General features: G+C 42.2%; 1 long non-coding RNA gene across 1 annotated transcript; it reads right to left on the minus strand.

Moving 5' to 3' along the window:
• Positions 1-258: 258 nt before the first annotated feature.
• On the minus strand, positions 259-2,656 carry LOC136363594 (uncharacterized). Its single transcript, XR_010744020.1, has 3 exons — positions 2,635-2,656; positions 2,448-2,520; positions 259-337 (listed from the first exon to the last, which is right to left on the minus strand). It is a non-coding gene; the product is annotated as an uncharacterized lncRNA (long non-coding RNA).
• Positions 2,657-5,440: the final 2,784 nt, after the last annotated feature.

The raw sequence follows: 5,440 nt of genomic DNA on the forward strand, positions 1-5,440 counted from the left end.
TTTTGGTTGGACCTTCTATGCTTCATGTCGCTTCCAGCCTTCAGTCCTGCATCTGTTACTGCAGGGACTGTCTTGGAGGTCTTTGCCCATCCAGCAGCCATGTCTTGGCAGAATGCATAGCTCTATCAAAAACAAATAGCACTTCAAAAATTAAGTCTGTTTTGCTGGAAATTTTAGTAGTAAAGTAAACCAGAGGCTTCTGGATGAAGTCAAAACCTCAAACTCTTTCTGGTAGTTTTCCTTTTGTGAAATGTTCAACCTTCCTTAGTATTTATTTCACTGGTGCAGTACAGCATGGTTCTGCTTCTGATTTGCAGCCAAATTTTGAAAGTCTTTTCTGAAGGAGAGAATCACATTTCCCAGATCATTAATAAACCACTTGGAAAGAACTGAGGTGGTGGTGGGATGGAGTGTAGGGGGAAATACACCCCCTACAACTGCATGGCAAGGTACCAGCAATCATCTTCCTCAAATATGAAAGTTAAAATTGTTTAAAAGAACACCCACATATTTAAACTGTAAAACTTCAGTGAAATTAGGGTAGCAGTCAGAGTTGGAAAAAGAAAAAGCATTACAACTACCAGAGATTTTACTTGGAAATTACTTACATGAATGACTTGAGTTCAAAAACAGCTTTCAAAGTGAAATGATAAAATATTGCCTGAGCCCCTGTAGATAAACCAAGCCAAATCAATTACTTTTCTGTGTATAAGTCATGACCACTTATAAAGTATAAGAGTGAGCAAACAGAGGCACTAATAATAAAGTGTTACCACTTCCAACAACATTATTATATACAGCATTCAATTTTGGGAGTAGGAATCAGGTGCCTTTCCTCACAGGCAGTTGCCATGACCAAAGGTAGTGATTGTATTGATGTTACATGTTTACGGACTGCTTAAAGACAATTAATAGCCACATATACAAACAGTTAACAGTTTATGCAGCACATTTCTAAACTGAAGGCATTAAACATCAGTGTTCTGCTACAAAGCACAAGTAGCTCAGAAATTGCCACTGTAAAATGAATGTGCTGATTAACACAGCCTGGAACACACAGGCTGCAGAGGGAGATAGGGGAGTGTAAAATTTAAGCTGAGCATGTATCAGTTAGTAAAATAGCAAATGGGGTCCCTACAGATTGCTTTCTCCTGATTTCCCTTGCTCTTTCAGCAGTGCATGCACTCTAAGACTTTTGTCTGGTTCAGTAACTTAGCAATTCCATGGGCAGGTCCCTGCAGAGAAGAAAGCAGAACTTTGGGGTGGTTTAGGTAACATTTGCAGCTGTGATGCAGGCAGCCCCTCAAGACCCCTTCCAGCTTGGCTGGCTTGGTAGAGCCAGAAGTGTAGAAATGCATGACTGCAAGGGTTTGCCAGCTCAGGGCCTGGACTGTGTGTGCAGCACATGTAGCAGGGCCAAGGACCTGAGGTGCATAATCATTACCTTTTACCATGGATCTCTACAACTGACTCTGTCTTCTGTTTGAATAGATAAAGGAGAGTTTTCTTCACATATCCCAGTTCCTTACTGCAATGGGAGAGCAGAAATTTAATGTTTCTTTTACATAAATATCGTATCTTTTAGCAACAGAATGTAATAAATTTGCCCAGAGTCTGGCCTTGCTGTAAAAATACATTCTGTGCTAGTCCAAGAGGCTACACTGAGCAGGAGTGATTTACAAAGCTTTATAAAAGTGTCACTGTTGCCAGGAGGGCAATTGTCAGTGGATCAGGACTGCATTGTGAACATGTCACGGGGCTGCCCTTATGACTGTGGCTGTAAAAACGGGATGGGAACATCTTTGCCTCTTGGTTGGACATCCTTGTGAAGAGCACAAGATTTGACATGAAAATGTGAAGATGCAGTCCCTGGTGCTGATCTCATGTGCCTGCTGCCTGGGCACTTGGGCACACTGCAGCAATTCTTCAAGGAATAAAGGACAGGGAGCACCCAAAGGCAAAGTACCAGCTGCAGAAAACATGGTGGTCTGCAGAATGTATAGTACTCCCTCTTTTTCACCATTTCTCTGAAATATGCTGCACTTTAGGAGGAACACAAACAGAGATAATGATTTACTTAGCTTCAGCTCTAGAGCATGCAGCATTATGGGCTAGTTGGGTTTGCTTCTTCAGTAGTTTTCCAGCTCTTGGAATAATCTCTACATGACTGGCTCCCAGCCACACTGCTCTCAGTGACCCAGAGCACAGAGACACGTGGAAGAGGACTTTCCTATCCATAAGAAAGGGCTGCCAGGTGAATGGCTGGCGAAATCCTGCCATATAGCTGTGCATTTCCCACATCTACCTGAGCCTCACAAACTGGAAAATCCCACATGAAACATTCTTAATACAGAGCAGATCTTGGGGCTGCTAAACAGAGCTTAAGATGACCTGTGTCACAAAACAAGTGGCTGCATCCCTTTTCTGCTGGGATTGGTTGTACTTACCACTCAGTTATTTGGGCTGTGCCTTTGTCCATGGACAGGTTTTGTGCTTGTTCCCCTCCAAGATCAGAAGTCACTGTTCAGAAAAATACTGATAGCAAGAAGCTATCAATATATCAGAGCTTAATGTGAAGGAAAAATTATTAAAATATTTTATTATTATCCATGGACCAGGATCGTTGAACCTCACCTCCACAGCAGCAGGAGTTACAATTAGTTGTTGCTCTCAGATTAGCTGTTCTTCCAGATGCTCCTCTTCCTCCACCAATCAAATTGCATGAAAACAACACAAATCAGCATTAATCTTACAGGGTATATACATATGAGAGCAGAGGAGAGAAAACAAACCTGGCATTTCAAGCACTGCACCCCAAATCCCTTCATCCCTATCAATTCACCAATCTAATCTCAGGAGGAAAGTTAAAAGTGTTCATCTACCAGGGGCAGCACCTCAGGCTCGTATGGTCAACCCCATGCTGCTGCCCTGTGAGAAGGAAAGTCTGTTGTCTCAGAGCCAGTACAGACTGGCTGAGCACAGTCCTTACCCTGTGCCCGAAAGGGAATTCCCTGCAGCACCAGCTGTTGGTGACCAACATCATGCTGGGAGCGTGCATCAGGTGAACCGGAGCCTCAGTGGAAAGCAGGCACTTCGGAGAGTATTACTGACCTATTTCTTCTGATCTACTACTTGATCCAAAAGGGAAACATTGACTGGGAGTTAGAAGCAGAGACTGGTCAAACTGTTCTTCCCCACAGCACAGCTAGGCAGGGTTGATGCTGTGGCGAGCCTGTCCCACCAGCTGAAAGCTCTATCCCAGCAGGGCTGGGCAAACACTGGGACTCACCACAGCAACCTGCCACTGCCCCTTTCCACAAAAGCACCACAGGCTTTCCGAGAAGTTCAGAATCAGGTTTCACCAGTTCTGCACAGGGGTCCACAACTCCTCAGCTAAGTACCTCTTTGGGAGACTGGTGGGACAGTGGTAGACAGAAGAAAGTTCTCCCAAATGATTAAAGATTAATTTTGTCCTTTTCTCCATTTATGTATCTCTCATTTTCTCTCCTCTTCTGGCTGCTGCATACAGGTAGCAGATTTTTCAGACATAATGTTTTATTTGCTGTTTTGGCATACTATTGCATTGATGTTTCCAACTCATTTCACTGCTAACAAATCCTTATGTGGGCAGGAATTATTGTGTAATCAAAGAGCAATACTTTTAAGAGTCAGGATGGGGCAGTTTAAAACCATAAGAAATATGACTCAATGCCTGAAAGCTATGGGATTGACAGAAAACATAGAATGCCATGTTCAGTGTACTACCTTTTTCATGTGCAGACTCCCTACACCAGAAACTGCCTAAAGACAGAGTTCTTGGGTGTCTATTTGAAACAAGCAGAGAACACCAGGTAACCCAAACAAGCAACCAAACTAAGCTTATCCCCTATCCAGACAAGACACAGTCCTCTGTTTCCCATGCAGGGCTCTAAAACCTGTTCAAGAATATTTTAATGGCCTTTGTAATTTCCAACCGTAAATGGCATTCCTACAGTGGAGAGGGAAGGTAGCAAAAAGTTAAAGCATAACCTACAGGTCTGTCTAAGGCCTTACACTGATTTGCTTTCTGTTATTTGGGTTGTTCCTTTGTCCATGGACAGGTTTTGTACTTGTTCACCTCCAAGATCAGAAGTCAGTGCCCAGAAAAATATTGCTAGCAAGAAGTCATGTTGTCAGCTTCACATTTCAAAAGCATTTGATAAGTAACAAGTATATAATGGATAATAAAGTATTTTCTACAAAACCTTAAAGCTTTCCTAGGCAATGTTACGAGCAAAGCACCCAAGTAGAAAGTTGGGTTCTGTGTCCTGGTTCATGGAACTGGCCCATTAGAGAAGAAATATATAAGGAACCCTGAGATCTGACAACAGTGAATTGTTTCAGTGCCTGTGGCCCCCTTACTAGCTCTTTTTGTCTTTCAGCTCAGATTCTTTAGAGGTAGGTGAATGTTGCCCTTCAGCAGCACTTGAAGGACTGACAATGTTTTCAAGAAACAAAAGCAAATGATACTACCCTGCCAGAGGGAAAAACAAGGTCAATCATGCTATGCAAATCAGCTCTCTGTTGGAGAGAAAAATCAAAACAGAGGAACCTGCTACCCTCGTGGTACAGACTGAACATGAATAATCAAAACCTAATCCTTGCTTGATTTTATCACCAGAGAGGGTGAAAGAGGAAAATATATGGGTGCAAAAAAGATGAATACAGCAATGACTTTGGAAACCTCTCAGTGCTTGAAAAATAAACTTGTCACTATAAAGCCCTGCATTTTCAAACAAACAGTATATCCCATGCAGAAGGCAGCTGAGGACCTCTGAGGTACTGGCATCTAAACAGCTTTTTGCTGGCATCTATGTAAGAGACATTCTGGCTCTGAATACTGTTCCTATCATTTTCTGGGGTTATTTCATTTCAGTCCTTGACAGAAACCAGTACATGATAGGAAATCCTCCAGTGCTGAAAATTCACCTGTAATATCTCATGTCAGGTGAATAGTACTTGTGTATTTCTAAGTTTTTAATTCATTTACTTAAAGGCTTGGTTACAACTTACCAACCCATCTGTCAAAACAAGATTCACTTTAACTATGGAGCAATACTTACTGCAGGTCTTGAAGAAACCCACACCTTGCAATTCAAAAATCCGACTTCAAATCCCTTGGCCTAGGAGAATGACAAAAGCAGCACTAGGCACCACCCCAAGCCAGAATCAGCTCTAAATGGTTGCAGGGCGAAAGGAAAGCTATGCAGCCAGGAATGAAAATGTGAAACCCACCAGGATACCAGAGGAGAACCACACAGCTTATTATAGAAATGCCAAATGCCTGAAAAGCATTTAAAACCATAAGCAAATATTTACTCAAAAATTCTATTCTATGTCCTAATTAACTGAGTAAAAACAATTTTGTCTTCTGTGCTTATTGAAAGAATGGACACAACGC

The sequence above is a fragment of the Sylvia atricapilla genome, chromosome 1, assembly GCF_009819655.1.
Source record: "Sylvia atricapilla isolate bSylAtr1 chromosome 1, bSylAtr1.pri, whole genome shotgun sequence".
NCBI lineage: Eukaryota > Metazoa > Chordata > Aves > Passeriformes > Sylviidae > Sylvia > Sylvia atricapilla.